Below are 24,416 nucleotides of genomic sequence, written 5' to 3'. Positions count from 1 at the left end.
TTAAAAGTGAGCTCAGAATTATGCCAACCACAGATTTTGCTGATGGATATTGTTCAAATTTGTAAGTCTTTAGAAGTGACTAGTTCCTTCCCCCACCACCAATGCTATTTCAACATAATAGCATTAAAGGAAAAGTCTCACTCCCCCAGATAAAAACAATTGTCCTGCCTATTTGATATGTTCACTGAGGTTTTACTCAGTAAATTATTTATCTTTTTTAATTTGCTCACCTTCTTTTAGTACATGCACATTTGCCCAGTGATGTAGATTCAATTTAATTTAAATTTACATGAGCCAGGTCAAGCCTCATAGGAGTAACTGAGATCAGTCCCCAAGAGGGTGTCAAAGAAGAATTTCACTTAACAGAGTTACACGGGCTAAGAAGATTTTATTCAAGAAGATTACAATAGGTAAGTGACATTGAACTCCGTGCTGGTGGAATAAAAGGTGGAGGGGTTTTAAGTGCTGGGTGTGGTAGTAAACAACTATGGGGGGATGATAAGGGAGGCTGATGAGAGTGATCAGGGCACCCATGATATTTGTCAATTATTTAAGGCAGGCTCCCATCGTCCCACAGAAACACTTGATGACTAAATTTCAAAGAGATGGTTCCCAGGTCTCTAAGAAAGAAAATTCTCTATTGTAAAACTTGCAAGAGGCTGGGAGATTTATTTCCTAAAGGAGCAGAGAAAGAATTTACAACGGCATGTTTTTAAAAGTAAATGTTCCACAGAAAGGGAAGCCAAGGGGCCAGTAGACAGGAATAAACTTGTCTAAAGTTTAGTCAAGCTGTGGAAAACACTAAGATTATCACAGTCAAGGGGTGGATTTATTCCTCTATCCACACAGCAATACCTGCAGTTTCTGGAACATACCCATGCAGTCACTGTTAGAGAAAGTGTTTTATTGCTTATTTTTTACAGTGCAGGGAGCTGGGTCAAATATATGTGACTGATCACAGCTTACCCTTGTTAGCAGAGATCAAGCAGAATAAATACTTTCCCCACTTATCTGAGGTAATTGGTATAGCTCTTCTCCAGAGCTATGAATCACTACAGGTGCTGCATTTTCCATAGTTATAGGTTAATGGGCAATACCAATAGACCAAGATACAGCTGACTTTACAATTTTGAAGTATGGGGTGGTCTAAACAACCAGATCAGAGAATGCCTGTATGGTTCTAAATCAAGGGCCTCCCTGGTGGCACAAGGGGTTAAAGCACAAAGCACAGCACTGAGAAGCTGTCTGCATCCTCTACAGCACGAGTTGGATCCCCAGCCGCCCAGGGAGCTATCCACCTGGTGCAGCAGACCTCTCCTGTCTTGCCCGCTGCTCCCCTCAGCAATGTATTTCAGTAAATTCACCAGTTCTGCTCCCCACTCTGTCTCTGGTGAATTCTCTTACCCCCTGCACCTCTGACCTGTACCCCAGTTCTTGTATGCATAAATAAATTTAAAAAAATAAAACCAATAGGATAGAGATTCTATAATCTTCAACAGGATTTCACTTTCTCTCTCACTCCCTTCCTCCCTAATTTCCACATGTACTCAGAATCTGCTGTGCAGCAGAGGCTCTGCTATGCTTAAGATTCAACTAAGAATGAGACACACTGCCCCTCAACTGTTAGAGTTGTGGTGAAAATAGATACTAAACAGGAATTGCAAATGCCATGAAGGAAAAGGAGATGTGGTTGGCACAATGGGGAAGAGAGCTTTGTAGGCTGGACTTAGTCTGGTGTGTACCTATGAATGTATGTGTGGGTGGAGAAGCTGTGACTGGGCAAGGCCTTCCTAAGAAAGTGATGTCTGAGTTGAGACACAAAGGACAAATGGACCAGGGGAAGAGAGGGAAAGGGACTGTGTAGAAAGCTTTGGGTTTATTTAACATACAGGAAGGAGCTTGGACCATTCAAGGAATTTGGTCAGTACTGTTGGAACAAAAAGAGAAGTGTGTCAGGAGATAGGAGGGTGTGGGTTTAAATCCAAACTAGAAACTGCTCATTTAAGAACTACAGAAAGTTCTCAGAGCCATTACTTGTTAAGCTCATTTAGTTCTTCCACCTGGTAGAAGACCTGAATAAGTCCTTCTCTGAGCAACATCTCTAAGTATGATCATTTTTTTCATTTATCTTTCTATATACTCAAATTAGAGAGGTTCAAATGAATTTAATTGTTAAGATTCATTCACATTTATATCTTAACTTCATCTGTAGCAATTAGAAAACCTGAGACATAATCATGTTAAAAAAGAAAGAGAAAAATATAACCTGTTAGGCTTTCTGTCTATGAGTATATATTTAAAATTAAAATGACTTATAATTTGAAGAATTACTTTTTGACATAAAGTTTAGATTTAAAGCATGTTTCTCCCCAATGTTTAATATTATGTGAGACACTGTGTTCGTGTATAGCCTGAACAAGAAAGTGACCATTTTAAAATGTGTGTATGAGTCTTGCCTCTAAAACATTTGCATTTTTAAGTCATATTCAGTTTATAAAAGCAACGACAAATGTGTCAGTTCTAGAAACAGAGAAGTGTGAACACCTGTCCTGTGCCCATCAACATAGAAGGTCACGTCATAGAAATAAATCTTTGCATATCAATACAGACAATTTGAAATTGTATAATCCTACGGGCTATATCCTACAAGCCTTTGTCATTGATCAAAGTCCTTCCCCCTCAATAAAGATAATCCCCTTCCAGAAATTACAGCTGATATTAGATCTAAGAGACCATAAAATCAGGGAGAAGCAGGAAGTGACAGAGAAAATATTTGACTACTATTTGGTGAATATCTTTTAAAGTGTTAATAGCAAAAGTTTTGTATGAGAACTTAAATCTATCACAGGTAAGGTGTTAGGTGATGCTAATAAAAGCTGCTGGAAAGTATCCATGAAGCAATTATTTATATATATATTTAAAACATTTTCTCTATGTCTCATTTCTCAAATGTATTTAAAGAAAATTTAAAGAAATTTTTGTTGTTCTATTGGAACTTTTTACAAGGATATTCTTTTTGCTGAATTCCCTGCAAAGAACATTTTATTTTATTTTATTTATCTTTCAATTTTATTTTTAATTGTGCGGCAGCCTCTGCCGCTGAACACCAGTGAACTTACTGGAAAGAGGGAGGCTTTTACTCAGACACATCAGAGTAAGACTCCCATCCCCTGTGCGCTGGACTGGACAGTCAATGACGGGTAAGATCGGGGGCAGACTAAAGAAGGCACTGGCCAGCCTCATGTCTGTGACTCCTGACGACCTAAGACAGGCGCAGTCCCCGAGGGGCTTCATTATGATAAACTTTGGCGTTCAGATCAAACAAGGTCTACATGCCTATAAGCCTAATTTAGGCACCAAGCCCGCAGTAATTAACCCCTCCTTTGATGGAAACAAGGCTGCTAAGAACGTCACCTGCAAACAAGCCTGATGGAATTACCTACAAAGCAGTTTTACCATTAATCAGATAGCCATTGTTTCAGAATAAGTAGCAACAACTTAGCAACCTGTCTATAATCATACTACTTTTTCACTTACTTTGCTTTTTCTTTATATGTGTACAATCAGTTTCAGGAAATGCATGATAAAGAAAATAGTGTGTGGCAATAGTAGTTTTATAATAATCATAATACTTCTCACATGAGACAACACCATAAAAATCAAAATGCTTACGTAGAGAATATATTGCTCGTGATCACTAAAAGTAGAAGGTGCCAGTAGGTAAATATCAATGTTTTTGATCATTGTGGTTTTGGGATATGAATCAAGAAAAGCTAGCTTAAAGAATGCTGTTCTGTGTAAGCAAAACTGATTGTGTAGATTCAGTACCTTGAGGTTGTTTACTGTGTCATGGAACAGCAATCACATGCACATGAATAACAAAGTAAATGTCTTATGCCTTACAAAGTATTTTATGCTGAGAAAAAATTAAATTGTATGAAATCATCCATTGTTAAAAAAGGTATAAAGTGTATGATGATTTTGAGCAAATTACATTCAGATCTTCACTCTTGAAGTGTGTCTGTTTGTCATTTGTGTGTCTGTCTGTCATTTATGCGCCGATTCCGTGAGCATCCTCACAGTTTCTCAATCCTGAGACAGTCCTGCAAGTCTACCGCTGCGCTGGTCCGCGGCATAATTGCACTTTAATAAAGCTGGAGGCTCGGGGTATGTTGTATGTGCATTCAAACAATAAGAAAGACATATAGCAATTCTCGATTCTCACTTCTTCACAATATGACAAACATAAAAATTTAAGTCTTCTTAAAATTTGAAAGGTATTTATTGCCAAAAGAATAACTTAATTCAATAAAAATGAGAGAACTTTCAAAATACACCTATTCTGAAAATAGGGTAGTGATTTCTGAAAAGAAATTTCATTGTTTCTGATTAAAAAAATAGAATTTTGGACTCATTCTCTTTCCATGAGTTTAATTATATCTCATTATGTTATTATTATATCAAAGCACATTTTAAAATAAAGCCAGCATCTTGCCTGTTGCCTGGTATAGTTTAATGTTTTGTTGTCGATGGTGGTAGTATCAGGTAGACTGGGCTTGACCAGGGTTGACCCTCTGCAGAGTGTGAGACCAGCTACACTGGGCGCTGACCAGCCTTAGGCAGCGCTGAACTCTCTCTGAGGCATGTACAGGACCCCTAGTAGCTTCTGCTGCTCCATCTGTTTTCCAATTGTGAGTTCCTTTTCCTATCTGAGGTCTTGAAATAAAATTGCAAATTGTGGATGAACAGGGTGAATATTTAACAGGAAGCTACATGTCTTATGCATTCCTCCCTAATATACAAGAATCCTTATTTCCTACTTCCCCTCAAAGTTTTTATACAGCAATCTTTCATTAGGCTGTTCTTCTGTTCCCACAAAATCATTGTTCTGTTCCCTGTGAAATTTCATGATCCAAACTTGAATAACATTTAATATTTATACTTAATAAATTCTCATGTTAACAACAGGAAAATAATACTCCTAATCCTACTTATTATAATTGGACAGAAATTGCTCATACATTACTTTTGCATTATGTCAGTTAAAATAATTTAATAAACAAATTTATAGTGAAACAGTATTCATTTAAAAATGTTCAAAAACATTTATAAACCTAATTACTTTCAATTTAAATGATTACAGTGAGGTAATAAGGCAATTTGATTTGTGTTATGAGTTAAAGTAATTGTGTATGCCTAATAATAAAATCATGTCTTTAAAAATATTCCAGAAATTACAGTATAGCTAGGGAAAGAAAGGCATAATGAAAACATTATCTTCACAAACACATGTTAAAAAGTGCAAAATTCTACAATTTGCAATGCTAGCCATAATTACCAACATAGAAGAAAAGTAGCATGTAATAATTTAATTCAGGCACTGTCAATTTTGGGAAATTTCATGGAGGTAATGGCAATTAAAAAAACAATAGGCTGGTTTTACTCATTTGAAATTAATTCACTAGGAATATTGGATAAGCTAGACATTTTGCTTACTGCTATGAAGTTAAGCATTCACAAGACCCGTGCCCTTTAGGCAATTACAGTGTTGAGGCAGACTGACAGCTGAATCTGCAATAACAGAGAGTTGCCATAATTGAAAGGGAAAGAAGACAGGCTGCAGAAACACAGAGAAGAAGCAAGGGTCGTGTCAAGGGAGACTTTACCCATGGAAGTAATATCTATAAAGAGACTTAAAGACTGAGTTCAATTTTGGGCATATGGGTTGTTTCCAAAGCTTAGCTATTGTAAATAGTGCTGCTTTAAACATAGGGGTGCAGGTGTTCTTTGGAATGGATGTTTCAGTGTCCTTTGGGTAAATACCTAGGAGTGGAGCTGCTGGATCATATGGAAGCTCTATGTTTAGTAGGTCCAGAAATCTCCACACAGCTCTCCATAGTGGTTGGACCAGTTTGCACTCCCACAAACAGTGCAGGAGAGTTCCTTTTTCTCCACACCCTCGCCAACATTTGTTGTTGCTAGCTTTTTTAATATGTACCATTCTCACTGGTGTGAGATGGCATCTCATTGTAGTTTTGATTTGCATTTCCCTGATTACAAGTGATGTTGAACATTTTTTCATATACCTGTTGGCCATTTGCATTTCCTCTTCAGAGAAATTTCTTTTTAGCTCTTCTGCCCATTTTTTGACTGGATTATTTTCTTTGTTTTTGTTGAGTCTCACACCATGGAATATTACTCAGCAGTCAGAAAAGATAAACACATGCAATTTGCAGCAACATGGATGGTGCTGGAAGGGATCATACTTAGTGAAATAAGCCAGAAAGAAAAAGAAAAATACCGGATGGTCTCACTCATAGCAGGAATCTAGAAAACTTAAATAAGGGACCAGGAAAATTAATAACTATGAGAAAGTGAAAATCAAAATCAACAAACAACTATGAACCAGAGACACTCTATGGGGGATGGGGGGCAGGGAAAGGAGGGCTTGGGGTAAAAATAAGGGGGTTGTAATTGTATGGGGAATATAAAAATAAAATTTAAATTAAAAAAAAAAGAATGAGTTCAAGTTACCTGAGGTAAAGGAGGAGATAGAAAAGGGATCAGCTAAGAAAGTTACAAAACTTTCAAACAGTGTGCAAGACTAAGAAGTGACAGGGTAAGTAGGAGTTAGATCTACAAGAGACCTAATATCCCTGCTGAGGGTTTTGGACTTTATTTTCATGATGGCAAAAAGCTTTCTCAGTTTTTAAGTAGGGGTATGACATTATTACATTTTAGGAAGGTGTTTGTAAAAGCTATGTAGAATGTAGGTATTTGTGAAGGTTCTTTGGCTCTGGAATTCTCAGATAAAAACTTTAAACACACACGTTGATATGCACACACGTACATGCATACACATGTAAATATACGGTTAATTACATTGTACTATGAAGGCATGGTGGAGGTGCAAGTGAACAAGGAATTAGGGTAGTAGTGCCAATTAGTTTATATTTAATTTGAAAATTAGTTGCTGTCAATCCACTATGAATATAGAACTGACACAAAGGGTAGGTCTTTTTATTTAGTCATCTAAGATAGGCACTTAGAGATCACCCAGACCACAGAAAACTAGAACAGATGATTGGAGGAAATCTCCTTTTACTGTCCTTCTCTAGTAAAAGTACAGGAAAAAAGTGTATCTAATGGGAATCTTCGCATACAACCAAGCAAATGTAGTGGTCATTTCCCAAAACTTCAATAGACCATTTTCATATATTATTGATGATTTCAAGTCCGGTGTGGGAGAAGGGTGGGCCAAAGAAAGAAATTACTCATGGACATGTAGGTCTTTGCTTCTCCATCAAATTCCACTTCTATAGTTGCAGCACATTTTGTGTCTCACTCAACTAATAATCCTGAGAAATGATATAAAATAGGAACTGGTTAACTTCTGTAAACCTGTTTTTCTACCTATGAAATGCAGATGGCAATGCTACCAGCCTTACAGAGTTGTATAAGAATTAAATAAGATAATCCATGGAAAACACATGTATAATATTTAGCCTATGATGAAGTCTTGCTAGACAGTAACAGATATCATAAATTTCTCATGATCCAACATACTGTCTATATTTATAGATTGGAAAGACTTCCCTACAAAAGCGCTGCTGACAGTATAGTCCAAGGATAGGTGCCAGCTCATGAACTATTTGTTACCAGTTAATGAAAAGCAAATGCAATGACTAAGAGGATCCATTTGCAAAAATCTGTAGGAGTTTGACATTGCTACAAGATCTTAGAATATGACCAGAAGACGTGGTATAAACACTTTTTCTAATTATTTTTTAAAAGATTTATTTATTTATGAATACAAGAACTGGGGTGTAAGCCAGAGCTGCAGGGGTGGGTGGGTTAGAGGATTCACCAGAAAGAGCGGGGAGCAGAACAGGTGGATCTACTGAAATACACTGCTGAGGGGAGCAGCAGGAGAGGCAGGAGAGGTCTGTGCCATGTGGATTGCTCCCTGGCCTGGGATTGATCTCATATTGCAGTGGCTGGTGATAGCTTGATAGTGCTGTTTAACCCCTGAGTCACCAGGGGGGCCCCTTGTTTCTAATTCTCATGGTGAATTGGTTGGGGATCCAACTGCATGCATGTCCTACACAACAGAACTATACTATCACGGATGACATTTAAAGGTCACATTCCAACTGTAACCCCCAAGTTGATAAGGTTTGCCAGATTTTTTTTCAGTAAAATACAATCTGCTAAGCACGAGAAGTATTTGAATATGAACAATGGAAGAATTCCATAGAAATGAAAGTGAAAACAGTTTCAATGAAATTTACTTGAAAATATATTCACTCATACGTTGAATTTGATTTTTATCCCTTGTTGATGGTGGAATGCTAAAAATGTAGTTTATTATTTGGGAAACTATTTTAGTTAGTAAACTAGTGAAAACAGTCAATTTTACTAATCATTTACACACAAATGTAAAGGTTTAAATTTAAAATCACAATAAATCCTTGAAAGAAAATTCATTAAATTGAAAGCTGACAGAAACATATGGAAACACTGGTATTTCATGGGTTTTATATGAAATAGAATCTTGGTTTGCTAGGGACTAAATACACATGTGGTTACCAAGACAATAGTGAATGATTGCATAGAGGATATCTGCTTAGAAAAGTTCATGGCTCTGGTAAAGAAGGCAGCTTATATAATACTCTTTGATACCAATATAGCTTGATGATTTCCAAAGTCAACTATGACATTATAAACTAACTTATGGTCTAAGTAAAGCTGGAAAAGCATTTTTTTAATGTACTTTGATGAATGCTCAGATATTGTTCATGTGATAGTTGTATTAATATATGCACAGTGTAAAAATGATGAAGACTTGAAGAAAAAGATACATTATCATTTAAATTATTTTTTAGCTTCATTGCTGAGAAGTACAACGAGCCCTAAATTTATACAATTATAAAGAATTATTTGGGGAGTCTCCTTGGTGGCACAGTGGGTTGAGCACAGCGCTGTGAAGCTGTCCGCAGCCTCTGCAGTGCAGGTTCGATTCCCTGCCAGCCAGGGAGATACCCACATGGTGCGGCAGACCTCTCCTGTCTCACCTGCTACTCCCCTCAGCAGTGTTTTCAATCCGTCTGCCTGTTCTGCTCCCAGCTCTATCTCGAGTGAATTCTCTCACCCTCCTATGCCTCTAGCCTGTACCCCAGTTCTTGTATAAATAAATCTTCAAAAAAAAAAGAATTATTTTGCCATTAACTGTGGTTTTCAGGTTTAGATTTGTATGGGTATATGTTCTGATGTTGCAATGTAGTATCAGGGAGACATTCTGGAGTAGTTATCAGTGTAGTGCTTCCTTCATTGGGAAAATTTGATTGAAAGAATAATCAAGTAAACAATGATTAAACAGTACAAAGTATGAGTTATATAAGAACCAGTGTACTGACTGTAAGCTCACTGGAACTATTGTGAACATTTTTTTTTCTTAATTTATACTCAGTAACTTCACATTAGTAGGTTGGAACTGCATGATAGAGATGTATATTTTAAGGAATCCAGTAAGTGTGACAAGTCAGGGTTTTATTTTTCTTTTTTAGTTTTTTTTTTTTCCCCCTCACATAGTCAGCTGTCATAATATGGAAATTTACTATAAACAGTCATTATTGGCATAGAGAAAAGTGCTTTTGAATGTTTGAAATACAGAAGAAATTGTTAGTGTGTCTTCAGGATAAGAAATTTCAGTTGTTCCCAACATTAAACATACCAATAGGAAAACTTGGCTTGCTCTTTGTTAACTGATATCTTTGCTAATATTAATGATCTTTATTTCCCATATAAAGATTTCAATTTTTTTTCTTTAGTAACAATTATAACTAAAGAACATCAAAGGTTAGAAGTTTTGAAGGATAGGTTTTATATAGATAGGTTATATTTTGATTTCAATTTAAAAATAATTGTTAACAAATAGGAAATGATCTTGAGATTATCATTTATAAAATGTTGCCATCTGAAAAGTATTGTAAGTAGATACTTTATGAATTTGTGGTTGGATTAATCTGCTTGGATTGTCACAAAATGCTACAGCTTAGTGACTTAAACAACAGAAATGTATTTTCTCTCAGTTCTGGAGACTAGAAATTTAAGATCAAGTTTGCAGCTGCTTCAGTCATGCAGACTATGGCCTCCCATGGCCTTTTCTCTTTGTATTTTGTGAGAGAGAAAAACTCTGTGCTTGTTATTATAAGGACAATAATCCTATTGGGTCAGGGCCCCACACTTATGGTCTCATTTAATGTTAGTTAAAGTCTTTATCTGCAAATATAGTACATTGGCAGTCAGAGATTCAACATATGAATTTTGAAAAAGATAAATTAGTCCAGAACAGATAGAATGTTAATAAATGTATTATTTGTTTAAAAAAATCCTCAAATAAGAAATTAACAGATGAAGAATTGATTTGTTTCGTCAAAAGATATTTCAAATTGAACTGAAGTATTTAAATGGGATAAATTTTTTGAGCTGGCTTCTGAAAGTCAGATGAAAGATTGAAGATGACTTTTGGAAATAAAACATTACTTCCTTTTCTTGGGATCAAAATTTAAAAATCATTGCTCCAGATTTGCTGAAATTTTTTGCAAAATATCTTCTTTCATTTCTATTAGTAGACCTCTGTAGAGGGTAGTTATTCTATTAGAACAATTACAAAAACAAAAAACAAACAGAGAAGTAGTTTACATATGCATAATTCTATGCCATTATGATTGTGAATCCAACCTAATTAGATAATTTAATAAAGTCATTTATCACACTAAAGTCTTTTAAGTGTTAACATGCATGGTGTTTGTTCAAACCATGCATTTAGGCATTGAACATAAGAAATCCCTACTTCATGCATAACCTTTTGTTTATTTAGAATTATGGAATATCTAAAAGTACTGTGAATAATAGTAATTTTCTTTACTGACAACCCATGCATACACTCTTGATGAACAATGACTCTGTTTTAGTAATTCTTTCTTTTCCCCTTTGCTTTGCAAATATATGTTAAATTTGATAATATAAATTTGGACTTTGATTCAAAGTCTTTATTCTTTATTTCCTAGTGTTTTACCAAAATATGAATCCACCCAACACTGAACATTTTTTAAAAAAGGAGAGTTACAGAAGCACTGTTCTAGAAGATCTCTATAGCCTGTATGACTTAGAAGTTGTTAATATAAAGATTATGCTATCACAACAGTTCAAAGAAGGGACACCTCAAAAACTGTATCTTGATGTTTATGATAAATGAAGCCAAGAGTACCAAGTAAAGACTTCATTTTGTTGGGAAGACTGCAGTTGCTTCATTCCTTAGTCCAAAATTTCACAGACCTAAATTACCATTCTTTCTCTGTTTTAAATCCCTGGTTGTTTTATTGCTGCTAAACATTTATTTTTCAACTCCCTATGCCGTCTGAGTGAGAGTCTGTGGTTTCCCAGATAATTGCTAAGAACCCACTGAAGGGAGGCAGGAGACCCATTAGAAAAGAATGCAATCGGGAGTCAGAGTGATTCTGATTAAGGTATAAATCAGATCCTGGCACTTCCATGCTTCTATGCCACCAAAGTCCTTCCAGCTCACCCAGGGCCTTTCCATGAGCACCTTGCAAGGCCTTAACACTCTGATCTCCATGACCTCTCTCATCTCATCTCCACTATTGTATACTTTGTTCTGCTCCTGTCACCTTAATATTGCTCAATAAGCCAGAGGCATCCTGAGCTCAGGATCTTTTCACTGGCTAGTATCTCTGCCTGGAATTCTGGAATTCTCTTCACTTAAATATCTGCATGGCTCACTCTCTTACTTCCTTCATGTCTGCTCAACCATCACATTATCAGAGAACTCCTTCCTTATTTACATCCTCTTCTTTTCATCCTTTTCATCTTCTTTACATCCTTTTTCTCCTTAAAATGTATCACTATCTGACATGCAATGTAATATATTATCTATAACCTTTTAGGAAAATGGAAGCTCCACATAGGGTGAGGAGGTTCTTGTTTTTTTGTTATTGTTTTTTGCTTATATAATCCCTGAATTTATTAATAGTTCCTGACTCATGCTAGGTGCTCGTTATATATTTGTTAAATGAATTAATGAGTAATGCATAAAAGACTATGAACTAATTTGCATCTAAGAATTCATAAAGAGTGTTATATCAGTGGTACATTGAAGGTGGTTCATACCAGTTGGCAAAAATGCTTTTCCCAGAAAAGCATTCAATACTTCATGTTGACATATGATACTGGCCATAATGGAAGTATTTGCTTTATGGTCATATCAGGATCCATTAAAAATGTAGCACAAACTGGCTTAAAACCACATAGATTTATTCTTATGGTTCTAAAGGAACATGAGTACAGACCTGGGTTCCTGCTTTTATTCAGACTGAAGGTGGGGACCTAGGGTTTTATGGGCTGACCTAGGATTTTATTGGTGAATTCAAATCATTAGAGAGACTTTAAAGTGTGGAAAGAGACAAAAGAAGAAACAAGGGAAAAGCAAAGTTTCAAGTCAATCCCATATGACTGACCAATTATCTAAATTAACCAAGATCTACCAAACAAAGGAGTCTCCATGGCGGGGGGCGGGGGGGTAGGAAGACTGACCGAACCTAGTTCTGGAGATGACTAAGTGTTTGAGTTAGTTCTCTTTGAAGTTAATGTCCCTTTGATATGGCTGCCTGCACACTATGTTTGAATCAGACACGCATTACAAAAAGTATAAATCAACTCTAGGAGTTCACAATACACCTAGATTGATGAGTGTCTTTCAAGAGTAAAACCGGTAAATCATGAAGCCACAGGTGCTTACAGCAAATCACAACTCCTTCCTCACTTAGCAGACTGAATTTTCTATGTAACTATAACCCCAGAAACACTTCACTGTTTAAATTACAGAGCTAACCCAACTGACTTTCAGAGCTAACCAACTGACTTTCATACCATTCTTTAAAACTTTGTATGAGGGAATTCAATATGGCTCCAAAACCATCTTTAGATGACAGCAAGCTATCAGCTATAGGATAAACTAAAACTTGGAGCTTCAGTACTGCATGGCATGAGTGGAATGGGATGCTTTAGATTTTGACTTTACTGGAAGCAAAAGTGAGTTTACTCAAGTTATACCTCCTCACTAGAATTTCCATTATCATGTATTTTTAGTGACCTCTTATTCTGAAGTAGTCCTGGGGGTGAGAGGACACCGTTTAGTGATAGTGGCCTCAAATAAAGACAGTGAACTCAAAGAAAGGGCTATGCACATTTCTGCAGAGAGAAGAGATGTATCCCTTGATGGAAGACAAGAGACACATTACCCCCCCACCCATTTTATGGAATGCCACATGGAAAAAGGCCACATAATTATGCATGGAGGCAGGGAAAGTAGGTATCATTAATAATAATCAGTGAGAGGCTTATAAAAGGAAGTAGAGAATGAATGAGCTATGAAGATGCCCATTTATTCTGGGCAATACTGTGCAATACTGTGGCTGGGTAGTTTCCTCTGTTGCAATCATTGGATTGCTAAAATGGAAGTCCCAGGTGAGACAACTCAGTGCTGCAGATAATATGACTTTGTGTCTGCAAGAAAATATTTGTGGAAGAAAAGTACAGAAAGAGGAAGACACAAAGAAGAACTAAAAAATGAGCGATGAGGTCCACAGTGTTAGGATAATTAGCAGTACACAGAGAGAGGGCTAATTTTCCATGCTACTTGCTATATTCTGATATAACAAACATGCTGTCAGAATTTCTTACAGTTCTTCTAATGAGATTTATTTTTCTTACTTGAACAAAAGGTCAAATGCACAAAATTTGTGGTTTTTCAAAAGTGAACTCAATGCTTTAGTAACTTCATTGATGCATTCTCTTAAGTGACCCTAGGTAAATTACTCTAATCTCTAATTTCTAGATAGAAAGGAAGAAAATGATCTTACCTTTGGATCAATAACTAAATGCCTTGTTAATTCATCCTAATTGTCCAGACTGTTTTTCCTTTTTTTTCATTAAAAATAGAAAAGTAGAATTATTTTCATTGCTAAAACATCTCACAGTATTTTGAGCTAAGTTGATGCGGATAATCCTTTACTACTATTACCTATCAATACAGAATAAAATATAACCAAGAAACAAAAAGTAATCCCAGGTGCTAGAAATAATGAGAGGATTCAAAGTCAAAGGATAAGTGGGAGCTTATCAGTGGCAGCCCCTCAGGGTCTGGTCTCTGTAGGAAGGTCCTAGAAAATTGCAAATGGGTACTAACATCCATCTGGGGGTATGAGAGGTGGTTTCATGAATCATAGTAGTCAGGGGGCTGAAGCTGACATCTTGGCATAAAGGTGGGAGCCTATAATGGGCTGCAAATTCCAACAGAGTGGGACTGACAGCATTGCCCACCAGTCTGAGGAGATTTGACTTATTTCAGGAACTGGGGTTGAAAAGAGAGTAAAGTCAGAGCATATGTGCCATGTCTGAATTTATAAGAACCAAAAACACAAAAATTATCACAAAAGTTGCCCTAAGATTATTGGAAACCTCTAGAATCCCAATGAAATGCCAATATTTAAAGATGACTTGGAAATCTAGGCAACTATTAATCCTTATCAAAACATAACCTATAGAAATAAATTCACAACACACACGCGCATGCACACACACACGAGTTCTAAAATAGCATGAAATCCACAAATGGATTAAATGTTCCTCTTAAAAGATAATTCTAAAAACTACACTGAAAGGCTTAACTATATATTATTGGGAATTTCAAAGACATAATGATATTAAATGGTCCCATTATAATGGAATGGAAAGGGGGCAAATATTCTATTCTCAGAGATAAGAGAGAAACAAAATTAAATACTCTCTATTATAACTTATAACAGGAATATAGGGGAACCAAATAAGATATCAGTGTAAAAAAATTATAACAGTACAAAACACAACAAAGCAAAAACAGGCAATTATAAACCAGAGACATCCTGCAGGGGAGGAGGAGGGAGAGGGATCAGAGGGAGGGAGGGAGGGAGGGAGGTACATAGGGGACTGTGGTGATGGTGCAGGGGTGCCTTAGGGAAGGAAATTCTACGGGGACTCAGTCTGAGGGGGGTGGGGGCAAGAAAATATTGTTTAAAAAATTAAAAAATGGTAAATGTTAAAATAATAAATAAATAAATAAATATTAAAAAATACTCTCTAAAAGATCAATTCCTAGATAACCAAATAGAAGACAAGAAAGTAGGATGGGGGAAACACTGAAGACATAGGATGAACAAGAAGCAGAAAATAAGGCGATTCGAAATATACTCGTAATTACTGCTACAGTCAGTTGTAAAGATTTCCAATCAGATAAAAAGCAACAAACAAAAGTCATAACCAATTAATAGAAGCATTAACTCATAACCAATAGAAGCATTGAAAATAAACTGACAATAAAGAAGATTAAACAAATAGTAAGTAAAATAAAGTATAAGCAAAGTGTAAGTTGCCATATGAGTGTGATACAATCTGTTTTCAGTAGTAAGTTATTATCGGGAATAAAGACAGTATATCTGAAAGATGTACTGATTCTAAATTTATGCAGCAATAATTATAAATTGATGCTAAATTCATAGCATCAAATTGTAAAGTAAATTAAAAATCTTCATTCCCTGTATGAATCTTTCTTTGTAGTCTAACATACTACTGTAAGTTATTCATGGATCAAATTGGCAAAAAATTTTAGCCCAATGTTTCATCTAATGAACACATACAGGATTTTATATGCAACAAAAAAGGGGAGCATGTTTCTATGGTATATGTAGAAATTTTAAAAATTAACCTGTAATAGTCAATAAGTCATGTCTCAACATATTTAAAAAAAATTAATATATTACCTGTGTTCTTGGAGCACAAGAAAATTAAATTGTAAAATTTTCAAAATAGCTAATCTCTCTCCAAATATTTGGAAACTGAACACTCACTTATATTTCTAATTAAATGGATGCTCAAAGAAAATTCTCAATGAATTTTAATAATAATATTTAATTTTGATTTTATTTAATATTTAATTTTAATATTTTAAATATTTTAAAATTTTAATAATATTTGAATTTTTAAATAATACTTCATATAGTGTTATTAAAAAAAGAAAAATATTAGATTTTAAAATATGTGAGAAACACCTTAAGGAGTTATTGGAAGGAAATTTGCCCAACAGCTTATATCAGAAAAAGAGAAAAGTTGAAAACAAATGAGATCAATTGTTAACTTAAGAAAGCAGGAAAGGATAAAAAATCTAAACTAATGCAGAAACTAATAGAATTGGAGGCAAAAGATAAAATAAAATTTGGTTCCTAGAAAAATCAATAAAATAAATAATTCTATAATGTTATTGATATGAATAGAAAAGAAAGCAAAAATATACATAATGAAAAAATATTATGGAAAACTTAATGCCAATACATTTTAACTCTAAGCAGATTATGGGCAATTTCTTAGAAAAGCTTGATTAATATATCTAACGCAAGAAGAAATACAAGACTTAAATAATCTTATACTTAATTAAACAATGAAATGAGCAGTTTAAAACACATTCATTAAAAAAAATACTATATTTACCATATGGTTTTACAAGTGTTCAAAGAACAATTAATCGCAATCTTCTACAATCTTATCCAGAGATTTAAAAAGTGAATATTCTCCAATTCAGTTAATAAGGCTGTGACTTACTACCAAACCCAAAGATAAAAATACATGAAAATAGGGGTCTCCCTGGTGGCGCAAGGGGTTAAGCACTGCACTATGAAGCAATCCACAGCCTCTGCAGCATGAGTTCAATACCCGGCCAGCCAGGGAGCAACCCACATAGCGCAGCAGACCTCTCCTGTCTCGGCAGCTGCTCCCCTTAGCAGTCAGTCTGCCTGTTCTGTTCCCCACTCTGTCTCTGGTGAATCCTCTCACAACCCACATCTCTGGCCTGTACCCCAGCTCTTGTATGCATAAATAATAAATAAATCTTAAAAAAATATAAGAAAAATATATGCCAATATCACTCATAAATTAACTAAAAAAGTAGTATTAAAAAGCGAAATTCAGAAAATTACCAAAAAATATATTATAACCTTATTGAATTAGTTAATAAAAAGATATTTTTAATACTTTGTAACTGATTTTATCAGAAATGTAGCAAAAGTCAGGGTCTTGATCTTAGAAGGAAATCTCACTATTGAGATTGATGTTCCTGTGAGTTTTTCATAGATGCCCTTTATTATGTTGGTAAAGATTTCTTTTATTCCCAGGGCTTTTTAAAAGTGTTTTTAGCATAAAAGAGTTTTGGGTTTTGTCAAATGCTTTCTCTATTCAATTGAGATAACCATGTCATTTTTATTGTCTTTTTGCTCTATTAATGCATTGTATTGCATAAATTTATTTTCTTATATTGAGGCAGTTCATAATTCCTTGAACAAATAGGACTTGATCAAGGTGTATAATCCTTGTGATATGTCGTTGGATTTTGCTAGTATTTTGAGGAGGATTTTCACATGTGCATTCATAAGGGATATTGGTCTGTGATTTTCTTTCCTTGTGGAGGCTCTATCTAAATCATGCTAATTCTGGCCTGAGAATGACTCAGGAAGTATTCCCTGCTCTCTCACTTTTACATGAGTTTAAGAAAGATTTAGTGTTGATTTTCTGTAAATTATTGATAACATTAACCAATGCAGTCTGCCATCCAGAACTTTTCTTTGCTTATAGATTACTTTTGAATACAGATTACAGATTATTTTTGATTACTGATTAAGTCACTACTGTTCAGGTTTTTTATTTCTTCTTCAGGCAAAAATTTATGTTTTGTTTCTAGGAATTTTTCTATTCATCTAGGTTACCTAATTGTTGGGGATGGTTTAATTTTTGACATCAATACTTATATTTCTAGTAACCATCTTTTCCACACAATTTAGGCTTCTTCTATCCTATGGCTTCACCTAGCTTCTGCTCATTGTCCAATTCACCCTGCTCCCTGGTTCCAATATCTGTATTAGCTTCTAGTTGCTATAACAAATTACCACAAATTTGGTGTCCTAAGACAACACAAATTTATTATCTTACAGTTCTGGAGGTCAGAACTGCCAAGTGGATCTCACTGGGCTAACCAAGGTGGCAAAGGGGCAGTGTTTCTTCTGGAAGCAATAGCAATGAATCTGTTCCTCTCTTTTTCCCAATTCTACAATATGCCTGCATTCCTGTATCATTTCAATTTAGTATGTGCACAAGTGAAGCAAGCACAGGCTGCCTGCATTCCGTGGCTTGTGACCTACTTTCATTTTCAAAGTCAGAAATTGCAACCCTCTGATCTCTTATTCCATCATCATATGACTTTGGACTCCTCTGCTTCCCTCTTTCTCTTATAAAGACTCAATCCAGCTATCAACATGAGGTGGTGGAGGTCTTAGCTAAGTAACATATTTATATAGCTTGCTTTTATTTTTAATTGCTCCATATTATTACATTCTGCAGATAGGTCAGCATTTATATAGCCACTCCTCTACTTAAGAGCATTTTGATTGTGTCTGTGGTTCACTGACACAATCATAGGTTAACTGATGCTGTTCCCTCAGAATCAGTAAGTGATGGAGACCAAGCATCATCTGAGAAGAACTTACACAGTAGAACTTTCTGTGATATTATAGATGCTCTTTGTCTATATTAATACATATATTTATGATGACAAGTAGCCACTAACCAAATGTGGCTACTGAGCTTTTGAGACTGGTGTGTATTTAATTTTAAATGGGAACTTGTCACTAGAAACATCTGTATTTGACAGTGCAGGACAAGCCTTATGCAAATATGTGAAGTTAGTGCAATATTTGTGGCCCGAGAATACCAAAACTCTTAAAGATGGACTAGGTTATGTTTTTATATTTGTATTCCCTGCACCTAACCTTGCTGTCAAACAATTGGTGTTTAATAAATGTATACTGTATATAAAAACAAAAGACCCAATCAGCCTTCCCAGATAATCCAATATAATCTCCCCATGTCATGACTCCTCAATTTAATCACCTCTGCAAAATCCCTCTAAATATGTAAGGTAATAAACTCACAGGCTATATGGGTCAGGATATGGGCATAGTTTTTATTTACTTATATTTGCTACCTTAGAAAACTATTCTACCTACCACTGAGTGTGAGTGAGAGGAGAATCTTGGAAAAGAAGTATGAGTTGTCCAGCTAGCCAGCTGAGGAGGCATGTAAGAAGGAGAGGAGAAGATGAATAAGCAAGCTATGCAAGGGAAAGACATGTGTGAGGGTCAGGAAGACTCTTCCAGAAGAGGCTGTAAAGTCTGCGAGGCTATAACCACATTGTAAACATAAGCTGGGTCACTATTATCAGGAGCTATGGACCCCATACTTTATACTGGGTACAGTGAGAGACTGAGTATTTTAAACAAAGAGAGCAACACAATGAAATCCGTCTTAGAGATTGCAACACAGAAGATTTTTTTTAATGTTTATTTATTTATTTATTTTTAAATAAATTTATTTTTGTATTCCCCATACAATTGCAACCCCCTTATTTTGACCCAAATCCCTCCCCTCCCCACCCTCCACCCCCTATAGAGTTGTCTTTGGTTCATATTTTTTTGTTGATTTTGATTTTCACTTTCTTATAGTTATTCTTTTTCCTGGTCCCTTATTTAAGTTTTCTAGATTCCTGCTATGAGTGAGACCATCCGGTATTTTTCTTTTTCTTTCTGACTTATTTCGCTGAGCATGATCCCTTCCAGCGCCATCCATGTTGCTGCAAATTGCATGTGTTTATCTTTTTTGAATGCTGAGTAATATTCCATGGTGTATATGTACCACATCTTCTTGATCCAGTCATCTATTTTTGGGCATTTGGGCTGTTTCCAAAGCTTAGCTATTGTAAACAGTGCTGCTATAAACATAGGGGTGCAGGTGTTCTTTGGAATTGATGTTTCTGTGTCCTTTGGGTAAATACCTAGGAGTGGAATTGCTGGATCACATGGAAGCTCTATGTTTAGTAGGTCCAGAAATCTCCACACAGTTCGAGAAGTCCAAATATTGAAGCCTACACCAATAGTCATAAATAGATTTATGGGTTGAACCAGTTTAAATACTATGGTTTTGCATGCATACCTCAAGGCCTCCTTAAATATAGTAAAATAATTTTAGGCATAGATGGTGAAATGAAATAATGAAAGGTAGAATAAACCAGGGGGTTTGCATTGGGTTGGTTTCATGTAGCCCACAATTAAAATTCTGAGAAGAGTCTCTAAACCTTTATTATTACAGAAAACACTTCTTTGCATTAAAAAGGAACTCTTTCTTAGTCAACAGCCACTGGCTTTACACCAAAGTTGGAATAGATTATTTAAGTAAAAATTTCCTTTGAAACCTCCAGAGCTGTATTGTTTTTCTTCTGAACCAAATTACCAGATGGTCTGTCCACATTAATCAAATATAAAGAATAATTGTTCATCTTACCATCTCACTTAATATTTCTATAGTACTAAAATATTTGATTTTCATTATATTTTCTCCTGGAGGGATAATATAGTTGTCATTTAATATTATTTTCATTTGTGGTTCTACACTATTTTTCAAAAATCTTGACAACAGACTGCCAATTTTTACACTATTTCTGTCAGTTTTTAGACATTTTTTCAGGAGCAGCACATTCAGCCAGGACTTTTTATCATTATTACTTTTTTTTATAACTCACAGAGGCCATCAATGTCAGTTGAGTTAGGTTTTTAAAAGCCAATTTCCAAGTCCCTTCTAGCAAAAACTTGTTAACAACTGAACTTTCCAATCTTTCTGTTTCTTCCTTATGTCAAACATGAAGTCCTTTCAGCCATCACATTGAAAACTCAACTGAAAATCTATTTCTCTGCTGACACAGGCAGAATCTAAAGAATTCAGCCTTGGGCCTCCCCAGTGGCGCAGCGGTTGAGCGCTGGGTTGCCAAGCTGCCCGCAACCTCTGCATCACCCGTTTGATCCCCGGCTGCTCCCCAGCCACCAGAGGAGGGTCCCACATGGAGGAGGGTCCCCACATGGCGTGCAGACCTCTCCTGCCGCCCGCTGCTCCCCTCAGCAGTGTACTTCAGTCCTTCTGCCTGCTCTGCTCCCCGCTCTGGCCCTGGTGAATTCTCTCACCCTCCCGCGCTTCTGACTGTACCCAGTGTTTATATAAATAAATAAATAAATAAATAAAAATAAATCTTAAAAAAATTAATTAAAAAAAAATTCAGCCTTACAAAGACTTCAGGGATTTATTTAAGAATGTGACTATATCATACTAATAAAACAGGAGTACTTTGATTTAGTTTATGAATAAAATCATAGAATTTTACTAATGAATTAATTTCTAAAAAAATTAGCAAATAGAGGTGTGATGTTAAAAGTTACAAGTTATTTAAATGTAAAATCCTTTTAAAGTGAAACATCATTTGGTAAATTCAAAAGCATTTCTCCATTTGGTTCCTTTTCTATTTTTAACATTTTTGCATAATAAGTTTCCTTAGGATAGACAACTTTTGGTAACTTAAAGAAAATTTTAAATGCTTCTTTATATATTTGATGATAATAAGTTAAATGATTAACTTACAGAACTTTGGGAATTCAAAATACTTCAATTAAATTCTAGCAGGAGAATGTATGAAATAAATGAATAGCAGCAAAATGATAAGAAAAGTTGATTGTGTAAATATTGAATGCTATATGCTAGGTACAATTCTAAGTGTGCTGCATGTATTAGTTTGTTTAATGCTTAAACAAAATAAAGTGAACAGAAAATGGTATATAATGCCATCAGAGAAGGTCACTAGGGACAAACATTGTGCAGAGATGTGAGCTGAGTATGCAGGACCTCGCTTTATAGCTGTTTCTAAGTACAAAGTGAATCTATTGAAAGGTGAATCCCTTTTATAGAAGGGAATAAAGTATTTGATTTACATTGAAGAAAAACGAAAACCCACTCTAGCTTGCTAACAGTACAGACTGAAAAAGGAACAAAACCAGAGGAATTACTAGGGACTATTGAATCAGTGTGAGTGACAGGTCCTGGGACTCTGACATTTAGGGAAATAGACATAGGGAAATAGAGACATCCATCACATATTGGAATTAGAATCACTTGGTGTTTGGACTGGATATGAAAGATGAAGCAGGGAATGGATTAGAATGATTCTTTATATCTGACTTGAGCAACAGGTGGAGGTGGATAGCAGTGACATTAACAGAGTTGGGTAAAGTCAAGACAGAAGTCAAGAGTTTGATTTGGGGACATGTTAAGTCTAAGAGAGCCAATTAAATGCATCAAGAGTGAAGCTGGTTAAACCCATCCTAGATTCCTCCATCTGAGGAAATTCAAATATTGAATAAAATTTTGTTGAGTGGTACTCAAGTCTTCTCCATCTTTAAATTCTATGAATATATGGAAAAAAGGGAAAGAGTATCTAAAGGGAACTAAATTCATAAATTAGTAAATATGTTCTCATTGGGTGAGGTTTGAAGATTGCAGAATGTAGTTATTTTATATCTTATTTATTCCCAAGGATTTATCCATCACTAAGTAAAAATTTGCTTAACAGAAGCTAAAATTTCCAGTATATTCATATCCTAACATACACAGTTATTAATTTTAAAAGCCTCTCTGCATTACGGTTGCAATTGAAGCATCCACTACCACTTTAGAATCCAGGACAAAGAATTCTTATTACATGCAGGTGCTCTCTTTAATATATGTTTGCACATAAAAACAGCTATACTCATCCAGCATAGAAAAATGATGGCTCTAAAATATATCATTGCCCATTTCACTAGTAGAGAGATGCATTCAATTATGACTATTATTTTTCAACCAGCATTTTCTTATCAACTACAAGAGGAGATTAGATATATGACCATCACCTTTCTCATTCACTCCCACCCCCAACATCCTGTCTCCGGTTTGCTGATTTTTGGTATTCTGCTGCCATCATTGTTCTGATTGACAGAAGCCGAAGCAAGCAGCCATGAAGACTGAGTGTGAGCAGTCATACTCAGAACACCTGCACTTAGCAAACCTTAAATTGCCAAAACTTTACTATATCAAATCAATTTTGAACTATTTGGAATTTTGAAGGAAATAGAATGGAGAAGCCAGATGTTTCTGCATCATATGTGAGTAATGTCTGAGTCACAGGCCAGAAATACTCCAAAGCTGCACTGTGGTGAAGGGTGCAGTTCCTGGAACCATATTGCTTGGGTAGAGTTTCATCAATGCCATTTCAGCTCTATGACCTTGAACAAATTCCTTAAAGGGATTAGTACCTTTGTTTTCTCGTCTATAAATGGGGAATAACATTGCTATCTCATATCTTTGAGGAATCTCAAAGGAATGATGAGCTCTTGGAAGCATCTGTCCTAGCAAGTGCTCAATAAATAAACATCATTTTAATTTTCTTTGTCTTTTTCAAAGGATGCGGGATTTACCACAGGAGATAAACACCATGGTCCAACCCAAAGCTCTCTGCAATGCTAAGCTGATTTTAAATTACAAGGGAAAATGACAAGGAAGGGAGGAACTTGACCCTCTCTTGGCACAGGAATGCTATAAGCCCCTCCATCTTGTGCCTTTCTAGATCACAGGTCCATTTTATGTTTTCCTAAATAATTTCTATATATTCAACAGCATGAAACTCAGAATCACATGGACATTTCATCTCTTAACTCAAAGCTTCAGCAAGGTTTTGAGGGTATCTGGCTGATTTTTACATTCTACTAGGTATATGGGTTACTCATGAATTGTAACAAACCATCCCAAAATTCAATGGCTTAAAAATGCAATCATTTGGGGCCTCCCCTGGTGGCGCAGCGGTTGAGCACTGGGCTGCGAGGCTGCCCACAGCCTCTGCAGCGCCGGTTCATTCCCGGGCCGCTGGCAAGGGTCCCACAAAAAAAATTAAAAAAATAAAAATGCAATCATTTGTTCTCATTACACATCTGCAGGTTGGATGGGTTTGGCTGGTTTATACTGAGTTCTGCTGAAATACTCTGCTTCAAGCTGATCTGCCTGTGTGTTGGGCTCACGTCTGCTTTTTATGTCAATTCACTATGGATGTGGTCTGTGGTAAGGGAGCAGCATTTATTTGGAAAGCTCTGCTATGGTAATGTCAGAAGCACAAGAGCACAAGTTTAACTGTGCAAGAAACTTCAAATCTCTTTGTTAGGTTTGCTGATGTTCCACTGGTCTATGCAAATGAAGTGGCTGAGCCCCAAATCAAGTCTAGAGATAGGAAAGTACACTGCTTTTCTGGAGCACAAAGGGCCATCAGTGAGTTTATTTCTCAGTATCAAATCACATTAGATTATGGTGCTGGTAATACTATGGTCATTATTGTGCATAGTATGTTTGCTTAC

The 24,416-nt window shown here is 35.8% G+C and overlaps 1 protein-coding gene across 2 annotated transcripts in view; it reads right to left on the bottom strand.

Annotated features, from left to right (window-relative positions):
* The window catches only part of GRM1 (glutamate metabotropic receptor 1), a 406,389-nt gene that overhangs the window by 108,378 nt on the left and 273,595 nt on the right, over positions 1 to 24,416 (bottom strand). The gene's annotated exons all lie outside the window — the stretch shown is intronic.

Source organism: Talpa occidentalis, unplaced genomic scaffold, assembly GCF_014898055.3.
Source record: "Talpa occidentalis isolate TD23 unplaced genomic scaffold, MPIMG_talOcc4v2.1 talOcc4.2, whole genome shotgun sequence".
NCBI classification, from domain to species: domain Eukaryota; kingdom Metazoa; phylum Chordata; class Mammalia; order Eulipotyphla; family Talpidae; genus Talpa; species Talpa occidentalis.
The sequence above is the reverse complement of the archived record's forward strand: the minus strand, read 5'-3'. Positions and strand labels throughout refer to the sequence as shown.